Genomic DNA, 12,286 nt, shown 5'->3' on the forward strand with positions numbered 1-12,286 from the left:
AAAGACCAGACTCGATGGTCTGACCGAGACTGGAGGCACCTTCGAGGACATGCCCCGGAAGCTCTGTTAGCCCAGAACTGGAGCCATTCCTGAGGCTAACTCTTGGTGTAATCAAACGAGGGTTCTTGTCCTGTCCTATTAGCTGATTGAAATAAAACGGATACCACACCACCAGCTGCAAGGGAAACAGAAAGTGGAAATTTATTGTCTGCGGAAACAAGGAGCAAGGCTCCTGGGGCCTAGCACCGGAAAAAAGCACAGCACTCCCAGCCCCAGGGGAGCTTGGAGCTTGATTGGCGCACAAAATCCAACACCCCATCCCTCCCATGTCCACATTTGGAGATCCAGGTTCTGAGTCAAGTCTGTAAGGGAAAGAAACTTTCGCTTTGCAAATTGGCTCAGGTGCAGCTGTGTGCAGGAGAACATCTTCCTTTCCAGGGAAGTTCAAGTCCGGAGTCACGTTTGGAGCCACTGCTGTTCTTGGTTTGCGCATGCTCCGGATTTTGGCGCCAAATTCAAAGCGCGGTTACGGCTGGTGAAGAGGGTCGGGCCAAGCCTCAGTTAGAAACTGGGGCTTGGCGGGCTACGAGGGGTGAGGGGAACTGCGGAGGAGCAGGGGAAGCCTGGGCGGCGGCTTCATTAGGACTGGACTGTAAATCGTAAAATGATACTCCTGAGGAGTGTGCTGCTTGATTCAAGCAGATACATGAGACTGAATGGGTGGCTTCTCTGAGAGTCTGGATGGGAACTCAGAAATGGAAAAAAAAAAAAAAAATTGTTTTTTGAGGGGCTGGTTAAATGGACACAGGAAACCCGGGGTGGAGGAGGGGAGTGTGCTGTCACATTGTGGGAATGGCAACTAGTGTCACATAACAATGTGTGTATAAATTTTTGTATGAGGAATTAACTTGAGCTGGAAACGTTCACCGAAAGCGTGATAAAAAATAAAAAAAGAGAAAGAAAGGAGCATTCAGCGAAAAAATACCTTGGAAATTAAAACCCTAATAATGGGAGTAGAGTTGCAGGAACAACGTCAAAAATATTTCCAAGGAAAAAAAGCAGAAAGAGCAAGAAAGGAACAAGTAAATCTGATCTCCACAGGCAGCATCTCCTGGACTTCCTTGCCATCTTGGTTCCTGTTGGTTGCAGCCAAGGGGAGGTAGAGGAAGGTAATCAATGGGTAGGAACAGAGAGAGTTCCTGGTATTTTTAAATGCCCTAGGGGTCCCTCCCTGCCAGGGCTAGGTTTAGCTGTCACCCAGGGTCTAGTAAAGACTCCTCCAACTTCCCTCCTTCCTCCCCACCACCCCAGGCCTAGAGGTGTTAATGGCCGCCTTGCTGTTTCCAGACCCCAGATGCTTCACTGTCCTATACTGAATTATTTTAATCCTGCCGGCACTTCTCACAGGATTAAATATTTCCTCCATAAGACTTCCTTTAAATCACTCAGTTTGAATGTAGCTTCTGTTTCCTGTCAGAGGCGTGAGTGATATGAGATGATTTTCTCAGGTAAATCTGGTCATCTCTAGTTGAGAGAAGAGACCTAAAAAGCCAACAGAAAGCTCCGAGTGGAATTTGCCACCTTTGAGCTTCACTGTAGGGTGATGCCAGGTTTTTTCACTCCGTTTGGTCAGATTGCCAAGAAAGTTGTCCCGGAGGATTTTTATCTTAAGTATAAATAAAGAAGAGCAGAAGAGAAAAAGGAAACCGAAGACTCAAAGAAGACACTAGTCTCCAGGACTCATAGTCTAGGCGAAGCACAGCCTCATCTACCTTGAGAGCAGAATACCGAGATGGTGCCCAGGTACAATTACCGACCATTCTGACTAGGGATATAATAGATGGTCCAGGATAGAATGGAACGAAAACATAAAACAAAACTCAAGTTCCTAAAAACAGTCAATACTTAATGGATCGGTAGAGACTAGAGGAAGGCCTGAGACTAGCCCTTATACTTGGATCTCAAACCAGTCCTGGTGTTCCCTTATCAGCCAAGAGTGGCTCATAAAATAAATAATATCACCTGCGACTACTGTGCTCCTCTAAATAATGAGAACGAGCAGTCAAAATTTACCCCAGGCCGATGATGAGACGGCAAGGGGGTCAAGGAAGCAATGAAAACAGAACCATCACGATGGAAAAAACGAGAATGCTGACACATTGTGAAAAGTGTAACCCATGTCACTGAGCAACAGGAGGGTAAGTCAAAAAGTCTTGCTGCTAGGGTTCCAGTTCATACATGCACGGGTGTATTCCACACAAAACGTGTTTAAACATGTCTCTGTGACCCGTGGATGGCTGCAAATTCTCTCGGTAACACACTTGTCTTGGTCTCCTTAAGGTGCCTTCGAAAAAAAAAAGGATACCTCTTATGCCATGGAAAAAAAATGATTTTGAGGCAGGGCTAATATCAATTTTTGCTCTATTCTACGTATTAAGAGCCACTCATTATTCCGAGAAGGTTGCACAGGCTTCAGCCGAACGCCCAAGAGGTGTGGGAAGGAGAGGTGAAGAAGCCGCGCAGTCCGGGAGAGACGCGGCTGAGCCAGGCCCCCGACTCCGCTCGCCGCGCAAACGGTGGCCGTTGGGGCGGGGGAAGGGAGACGTCACTTCCTCCTCCGACTGCCGGCCCGTTCATTGGCCGTCTGGGAGGGACGGGAGGGGGAAAACGCGGGGAGGGGGCGGGCCGTGGGTAGGCGGGAAGAGCGCGGTCGGTGATGTCACTGACGGGGCACTGTCTTATGTAGATACAGCAGCGCAGTGGCTGCTGGATCGGCATTGCTGCTTAAAGACGTTATGACTGTTGGTGGTGTGGGAAGGAGTCAAGGTCTGTCCATGAAATCGTGTGCTGTAGGAGCGTAGAAGGGCTCTGAGGGTCCGGGAGTGAGGCTAGCGAAATGAGCGTCTGCGTAAAGAGTAAGGAGTGCGAGTTTGCGTGGGGGCGGCAGAGGAACAACTCATACTTACCTGGCAGGGGAGATACTCTGATCACGAAGGTGGTTTTCCCAGGGCGAGGCTTATCTATTGCACTCCGGATATGCTGACCCCTGCGATTTCCCCAAATGTGGGAAACTCGACTGCATAATTTGTGGTAGTGGGGGACTGCGTTCGCGCTTTCCACTGATCTTTGTTGTTTTCCAAAGATAGATCTGCTGTGGTTCCACCCTGCACTTACCTCTTAAAAAAAAAAACTGGATATTTCGCGAGCACTTACCTCGGAGCTACGTGTTTTCTCTTTTTTGCCTGTGGCCAAGTTGTAGGATCGCGCCTCATCAGCACATATAGAGCGATCTCTTTATGTGTGACGAAACTGCTAAGTGCTTCTTAGTTGGAATTTTTCCATGTATAACAAAACACTTTGCTCCTTAGTTACCGAGAGACCCGCTCAAAAGAAGGCTTGAGATTCTCTACTGGGTCATCGGTAGCGTTGCTCAAAGTTTCTTACCGAGACCTGCTGCAATGAAAACGCAGCTAAGTTTCTGGTTTTCAGAGCGCGTGTTTGTTTACCTCAGTGCTCTGGGGGCTAGGAGAGGAGTCCATCCCAATTTAGGGCGTTGGCGGGGCTATCCTCCCTGTGGGCTCCTAGGGGAAAGAGCCTTCCTTGTCGGTGGTGCCTAGAAGTTCGATCTCTTGGCCTTCCTTGGTCTGTGAGAGATCTTGCTCACATGGTTATCTTCCTTCTGTGCCTGACCCTCACTGCGCATCTCTTCCGTTTTATGAAACAGCACTCAGAAAGGATTAGGACTAGGACTCACCCTCCTCTGGTATTACTTAACTGCTGTCTTCAAACAGTGGGAGCAAGAAGTGGCAGTCGGCTTCTGGTAAAGATTTACAGCCTTGAGAATGGAGAAAACCAAAGACACAAGGGAAAGGTTAGTCCAAAAGCCTAATGGATCACAAGTACCACAGCCTGAGTCTAGCACAAGTAGATGATGCTGGGCTACCACCACCACCTGCTCTGACAGGAATCACAATAGGGGGTCCCGGACAGAGCCAGAGAAAAACTCAGGACAAAATTCTAACTCAGAAAAAAAAGACCAAACTTACTGGTCTGACAGAGACTGAAGAAACACTAAGTCAAGGACAAGAAGGCAAGAAGGGACGGGAAAGCTGGTCATGGAGAACCCACGGTGGACAAGGGGAGAGTGCTGACCTGTCGTGGGGTTGGCAACCAATGTCACAAAACAATATGTGTATTAATTTTTTAATGAGAAGCTAGTTTGCTCTGTAAACGTTCACCTAAAGTACAATTTTTACAAAAAGAACAAACAACAACAAAAAGAGTAGACTCGCCTAGAAAACAAACAACCACATATGTGAGGCATGAGCTTCTTAGTTCAATCAAGTATAGGAGACCTAATGGACAACACCTGCCCCAGAGCAAAGACGAGAAGGCAGGAAGGGACAGGAAACCTAGAGGAAAAGACACGGGGAACCCGGGGCCTAAAGGGAAAGGGGGAGAATGCTGACACGTTGTGAGGATTGCAACCAATGTCACAAAACAATCTGTGTATAAATTTTTGAACGAGAAAGTAATTTGTGCTGTAAACTTTCACCTAAAAAGCAGTTAAAAAAAAAAATAAGATTTACAGCCTCGGAAACCCAACGGGGCAGTTTTCTTCTCGGTCCTATACAGTTGCTGTGAGTCGGAAGTGACTCCACCGCAGTCGGTTTATCTTCAAAGACCTTATTGCCCCCAAAAAGGTCACGTTCACAGGTACAGGGGTTAGGACTTCAAGATATCTCTTTGGCGGACACAATTCAATCCCTAACCCTAGAAAAAAAGAGGGAGAGAGAATTCCATGGCTGACGTTCTTAATGTCAGTAAAAAATCCTGTCTATTTTCACAGCCTGAAGATCCTGAAACAAGTTCTGGTTGACAAGAAAGCATTTCTCCCCAGGGCTCTTAGTGCTCCCATCAGTTTTAGACACACCCCTGGAGGGAGGGGAGCGGCTCTGCCATGGTGTTCTGCCCACCTTGTACATGTCCACATAGGCCAGAACCCAAGTGTCATGGATTGAATTGTGTCCCCCCCAAAACAGGTGTCAGCTTGGTTAGGCCATGATTCCCAGTATTCTGTGGTTGTCCCCCATTATGTGATTGTAATTTTATGTTAAAAGAGGATTAGGGTGGGATCTTAACACCACCCTTACCCAGGTCACATCCCTGATCCAAGGTAAAGGGAGTTTCCCTGGGGTGTGGGAGGGGGAAGATATAAAGAGATAAAAGCAAACAGAAGGAAGCAGAGAATGGGGACCTCATACCACCAGCAGCAGCGGGAGCAGAATATGTCCTTTGGACCCTGGGGTCCCTGCGCCTGAGAGGCTCCCCACCCAGGGGAAGATTGATGAGAAGGGATCTCCCTCCAGAGCCGACAGAGAGAGAAAACCGTCCCCTGAAGGTGACACCCTGAATTTGGACTTGAAACCTACTAGACTGTGAGAGAATAAATTTCTCTTTGTTAAAGCCATCCACTTGGGGTATTTCTGTTACGGCAGCACTAGATGACCAAGACACCAAGTCCTCCGCCCGGGAACAGAGGACAGACAGTCTTGTGAGGAGCTTGACCCTTTTCTCATCTGCCTCTCTTTCTTGTGGGAGGCCGCCGCTAGACAGTTTTCCCATCCACCTCCCTGCTTCCAGTGAGGGGTGGGACTTTTCACCTAGCCCTCCTTAGGGCACAGCCATAGGACATAAAACTGCTCAGCTGCAGCGAGGCATTGACGCCTCAGCAACAGAGCTTCCAATTACTTATGTTGCAGTGATCTGGCCACCTTTTTTGAATGTCGACTTAGGAGAGGGCCATGAGCAGCTGGCACCTTTGACAGCTTCTCCTTTCACTGCCTGTGTAAGTAAAAAACTATCTGAATGTAAAAAGGATCTTTTTTTTTTCTTTACCATCTGCATCTGTCATGCATTGACTCTGCCTTGTCTTGTGCTTGACACCTAGTAGTGACTCTGAGTCTTGCTGAATCTCCATGCATTGTTGGTGCACCTTAATTCTGTGCTCATGGGGTTATCAAGATTACTGTACGTAAATGAGCCAGCGAGGAACTGTGGCAGACAGACGTATTGTGCGCATTTCCCGTACTCATGTGCCTGCTTCCTTGTCCAACTGACCTTCACTTACAAAACACAAGTTCAAAGATAAACTTATAAGTAATTCCAAGACGATGACAGCAGAACATTAAACCAAGCGTGAGGATCCTTCTGAGTGTGGGGCCCTCGGTGACTGTACAGGTCACGTGCCCATGAGGCTGGCCCTGCATGGAGGTCCACGGCCAGGTGTCACTAAGAATTCAAACACTCTTCTCTATGCAGAGAAGAACCAGAACCTATAGGAGATGACAGGTGGAGAGTACCTTTGCATACAGCTTTCCCTTTCTTTCAAAGTTCTCCATTAGCTACTAATTGTGGTCTCTGACTTTATCCGTTATCTCAATCCAGACTCAGTCAATGACTTTGGGGCTTCTATTTTTAGGTTTACCCAGAACCCACAGCCCTCAGTAGCAAAGACATGTTCCTCCTCATAAATGATTTCCAGCTTCAAGAAGCTCCAGCTCCTGTTGACTTAAATTTCAGACCCTCAAGTCACATGAAGACACCCAGAGATTGGTGGTCAGTTGCTGAACAGTCAAAGCATTTTGTTTGCTTGTCAGACTTCTGTTCCGTTACAATAAATCCCTGCGATTTATGTGTGTTTCTTGATTGCTTAGCCAGATTGTTTTCCACAGAGAAATTGATATTGACATTGCCGTGGAATTACAGTTTACGGTGAGTCAAAAAAAAAAAAAGAAGAATGTGGATTCCAACCAGCCCATGAAGACGTCAGGTGAATTCAATCGATGTTGAAAGAAGTTAGCTGTAATCCCTTTATTCCTGAGAATTTCATGTACCAAAATCTGCTTAAAAATCTAAGAAAAAAGGTGTAAGGCAGAAAAAGTGCCCAGGGTTTGGAGATTGGAACACCAAACTTAGTAAAAGGACAAAGACTTGAAATTCCTCATTGACCTGAGAGTATAAGAATGGGCTTTCTGGTAGGATCGCTCTGAAAATAAACAGCCCTTAGATCCTGGGTCTCAGTCTCAAATGTCCCACCAGTAGGCTCTTTTGTTGGGGCCTTGTCCTGAGTGAATCCATCTGCATCCTAGCTACATCTTCCCAGACTCGGGCGGACCAAGAACTTGCTCCATCAGCACCAGTCTTGCCACATACCTTGGGGAAGTCATGGACCTCAACTCAGAACCAGTTTCTCTGTAAATGAGAGAGAGGCTGCCTGCAATAGTTCTTGGAGATCCATCTAGCTCTCTAATTCTTCTCGGAAGAATTATGATGGGCTACGTTTCCTTGGTCTTTAGTGGTTTTTGTGCCCTTGGCCGGAGAGGTCGCATTAGGAGATTCCATGACAGCAAGTAACTTTGTACCCCCAGGTGGGGCTCATTTTTTTTTTCTTTTCAATAGCCAGTTTCCCTGTATGTGGTATGGGTAGAACTGGTAGTACATGAGATAATTTTAGGTGGTACAAGGATGAGTATTTTAATATAAGTATGTATCTAATTCCATATTCATACCCACCACGGATAACAAGCGCATCGAGCCCACTTTGATGCCTTCTTTGTAGAGATCAGAAGCAGCATTGGTATCACAAACCAGGTGGCAACACTTCATCAAATGCCCTTTAAATATCTAAACTTCCCTCAGACTTCCTTCCCTGGGTGACAGCTGCCCCGCTTGAGATCTTGCTCCCAAGTCCTAAATCTATTGCCAGACAGCTCTCTCCAGATAACACCCCAACACACCTGTAGTGACATGAGATCCTTTAAGTGACCTTTTGCCTTGGTTCTTTGGTGAAAGAGCTTGAGAGATTCCTCCCCCCCACCCCCCCACCAAGGCCTGAGGAGTTAAATGATCTGAGTGAAAGAAAGAGTGAATCAAATGAATACATACAGATAGATAGCTTTCCAGTCAAGATGTGATACAGGCCCAAAGACCGCAAACCCATTGTGGAAATACAGACTTTCAAAAAAAAAAAAAAAAAAACAACAACAACAAAAAACCTTATTTGACACCCAAATTCAGCCAATGACAGAATTAATCACAACAAAGTCTTAAGAATGAAAAAGCCGTGTGTGCTGGGTATTCTGCATCTGTTTTCTAGATCTATTCTCACCGCTATCCACTCCATTTTATATCCGAGGAGGCTGACCCCTGCATAAGAAGTTTCCCTTGCCCACTTGATTCTTCATGGATGCAGCCAATGGGATGCATTAATTGGAGATGGAAGGGTGGCAAGAATACGATGTAGGAATTAATTATTCCCTGCAGGCTAGCAGAGTTTGTGTTCCCTCCATGAAGTCCACAGCTTTTGTCCAGGGACACTCTATGACAGCTGCAGACTCAGCTACAACTACAACTTCTTCCAGGTTCCAGAAGTATCTCTCTTTCCTTGCCCCACCAGGTCTAGGGATGATAATGACTCTTCACTGTTGCTAGTCCTGGGATGTTGCACCAAGAGTCCAGTCATCTTCAGCTGGAGGTCCCAGGAAATTCCCTCAATTCTCAGCAGGTAAGGCTTTCAGAGAACCTCAGGGAATGTGTCACAGAAGTTCTGGAAGCTAATTGTGTCTCTAGTCAACTCATTAGCAGAAAAATAAATATACCCTTCTTCCTTCAAAACTACCTCCAGTGAAAATTTCATAGTCTCATAGGCAGAGCCATTCCCATACAAAAGTCAAAAGACAAGAAACTGGTAAAATACTTGAAAAGCCTTTCTAAGCCTGAGAGAAAACTCAGAATTCTTAAGGGGAAGGTTGATACATTTAACTACATAAAAATTTTAAGAATTCATACGGCAATAAAAAAAATCATAAACAAATTTGTCAAGCCCACAACAGCACATAAAATGTAAGGATGGTGTGGGGGTGGTGTCTGACCTCCTCTAACTTCACAAGGGGAAAGGAGAATCAAGATTAACAGCCCAAGGTTGATTCCTATGAGGCAGAGGTCAGACATGCCTCCTCTCTTTGCATCTTTACCAATTCTGTCACAAACAGTCCCTCCCATGGTGCTCTCTACTTCTCTGTTGGGTTCCATAATTCATTCCAATGGCCACACAGAACTCACAGACCATACTCATGATTATGAGGTTTATTAGGGAAGTAACAGATTAGATTCCTGCTTCCAGGAGCTACTAAGAGCAAGGATTCCAGGCCCAAAAGTCATGCTGGCTCCTGGCTGTTCTCCCTTATTGGTAGTGGTATTCTCTCTTTCCTATCTCTGGGGTGGCTCATTTCAGTCCTACAAGATGGCAAAACAAACCAATCCCCTTGGTTGGCCACAATTACCTTATTACACAGTCCCACCCAATCACTTGGGCGAGAGTTAAAAGATCTTGTCTGGAAAGGCCACACAAAAGTGATCCATCACACCAAACAAGGCCAAGGCCTGGGTGGTTTAGATTCAGACAATTTATTATGTAAACAAACAAAAGGAGATGTAGCCAAAGGTGCCTTGGTTCTAATCCCACACACCAAAAAGAAAGACATGGGAACAAAAGGGGCCTGATGACTACAACAAGAGCTGTGGGACACCTGTTGGTGATAAGCCAATTTTAGACAGCAGCTAAGCAGTTTTATAGTTTGCAGCTATAGCCTGAGGGTGAACAGAACATAAAACCTCGAATCTCATCAGAACCTGGAATGCAATGAGAAACTGTCCCATGACTGCCTCCCAGGGAAGATAGGGAGGCAAGAGGAGAGACGGTCTCAGAGTAGTTCTTCACAAGCCTCAGGGCTGTTCTTTACATGCCTCCAAGTTCTCTTGTTCTGGGAGAATCACTTTTTATGTTTAAGGATAAATCATTTCCCAGCAAAATGACTGGGAAAAGGATGGTAACAATGGTTGCACAGCTTGAAGACTGTAATCAATGTCACCGAGTTGTACTTGTAAAAATCGTTGAATAGGCATAGGTTTTGTTATGTGTATTTTCACCACACGCACTAAAATACATTTTTCTTCTCTCTCTCTCTTTTTTTCCTGATGTGTCGAAAATATATTGTTGCTGTTGCTAGGTGCCGTCGAGCGGGTTCCGACTCTTGGTCACAGAATGTACAACGGAATGAAACACTGCCAGGTCCTGCAGCATGCTCACAATCGTTGCTATGTTTGAGTCTATTCTTGTAGCCACTATATCACTCCACATCGTTGAGGATCTTTTTTTTCTTCACAGACCCACAACCAAGCATGATGTCCGTCTCCAGGGAGTGGTCACTCCTAATAACATGTCCAAAATAATGAGAGAAAGTCTCAGTGGCAGCACCTGGCAATTTAGAAGCTCCTAAAAAAAAAAAAAAAAAAAAAAAAAAAAAAAAATTTTTTTTTTTTTAATTCCGTTGGTGGAGCTGAGGTCGCAAAGTGGTTAAGACCTCGGCGTCTAATCAAAAGGTCTGCAGTTCAAATCCACCAGCGGTTCTTGGAAACCCTATGGGGCAGTTCTACTATGTTCTATAGCGTCGCTATAAGTCTTAATTCACTCGACGGCAACGGGTTTTTCTTTTCCTTTTAAAAATATTCTGTAGGTAAGCTACTACAGAACATTCTGTAACAATGGAAAAAAAATTTTTTAAACAGTGGAAGGGAGGGCAAAGCACCCTCCCAACATGGGGCTCGAACCCACGACCGCGAAGTTAAGAGTCTCATACACTACCGACTGACCTACTCGGGCACTGAAGCTGTTCCTTTTCTACATGCATATCATTGTATTTAGAGGGCTAGAATCAATGGTCTAATTAACTGCTCACTGTGAAAGTAACCCCTCAGCGTAGATTTTCACGGACCCAACCTCTACCTGTTACCTCTGAAAAACTCGAGGCTCCAAGACAGAGTTTGCGCAGGGTCCGGTGGACTCACCGGACGTGGGAATCAAGAGTCCTGAAACCCCAGTATTTCTTGAAAATTCCTTCTGGACCCGGACACTCTGAAAACTCGGTTTTGAGGACTCCGGCTCCGAAAAGCGCAAGGGGAGGGGAAGGGAATGAGTGCCGCAAACAACCAGGAGGAGCAGGAAGGGAGCGGAAACTCTTAGTCCTGGACCTTGGAGCTGCAGCCCAAGCTCCTTCTTCCCGGTCAAAAACCCTTTTCTCCCCTAAACCGTGGTGGGGGAGGGGGCAGAAGGAAGAGGGCGAAGTGTTATTGGAAAGTAGGTCCAATACACTATATATTTGGGAGCACAATTTTGTTTTTAAATACTAAAATTTTGTGTGGACTGAATAGAAGTGCATATTCTTTGCGTATAAAGGTCCCACCGAGTTTTAAACTCAGGTCGGATTCAGGGCCTCATGCGTACTTGCTCGCGGGATCCTTGGCTCCTCGCCCCAGAGCGTTCAGATCTCCAGTCTCTGAAAGAAGCGGTGAGCTCTGGGGTCATCCTCTGGAAGGGTCCTCTCCGCTGCTCCCGGGAAGGCCGAAGGAGACTGTCCTTGGAGCCTTGGTTACTGCTCCCGCGGATTTTCATTTTGCCCTGAAGCGTCTCTCCGTGCAGGTGGTAGAAACTATTATTCACCAGTTCTTTGACTGGAGAGGCTGCCTCCAGCAAAAGCAGAATTACAACTTTTAAAAAGTAAGCCTGGTGGAGGGGGCCAAGATGGCGGACTAGGTGGACGCTACCGCGGATCCCTCTTGCAACAAAGACTCGGAAAAACAAGGGAATTGATCACATACATAACAATCTACGAACTCTGAACAACAAGCACAGACTTAGAGACGGAAAACGAACAAATACGGGCAGACAGCGACCCTTTTCAGAACTAAGAGCCATCGTACCAGGCAGGTGACCTTCGGAGCCCGATCTGGGGCAGAGCCCAGGGGGGCAGACGGCACAGAAGGGGGGCGCAGCCCTTCCCCCCCCAACCCATCCCGGGAGGAACTCTAGCTGGTTGGCTCCGGCGACGTAGCGGCGCAGCCGGAGGGAGAAACACCCGGGAGGCAGTGACTGATCTGGGAGGGTAAAGCAGCGTCCCAGCCGGGGACCCGTCCCGCCCGGATTTTGGCGGACCGGGGTGGAGCGTGAAGGCGGTGTTCAGCTCTATATTCTGTGGTGCTACACTCCTAGCTCTCTGATCCCTCCCCCACCCTCCCCAGGCGGCTCCATTAACATCTGAATACCGGAGCCAGAGGGAGAATTCAGATAGGGATCTGACTGCATTTTTTTTAGCTGATTACCTGGAAAATCTAGTTTCCCAGTGATGGCTCGGAGACAGCAGTCCATATCAAACCACATAAAGAAACA

General features: G+C 46.7%; 1 non-coding gene across 1 annotated transcript; it reads left to right on the forward strand.

The window, feature by feature from the left end:
* The first annotated feature begins 2,958 nt into the window (after window positions 1-2,958).
* Window positions 2,959-3,122, forward strand: LOC111749124 (U1 spliceosomal RNA). Its single transcript, XR_002784441.2, has one exon. It is a non-coding gene; the product is annotated as a U1 spliceosomal RNA (small nuclear RNA).
* Window positions 3,123-12,286: the final 9,164 nt, after the last annotated feature.

This window comes from Loxodonta africana, chromosome 3 (assembly GCF_030014295.1).
Source record: "Loxodonta africana isolate mLoxAfr1 chromosome 3, mLoxAfr1.hap2, whole genome shotgun sequence".
NCBI classification, from domain to species: domain Eukaryota; kingdom Metazoa; phylum Chordata; class Mammalia; order Proboscidea; family Elephantidae; genus Loxodonta; species Loxodonta africana.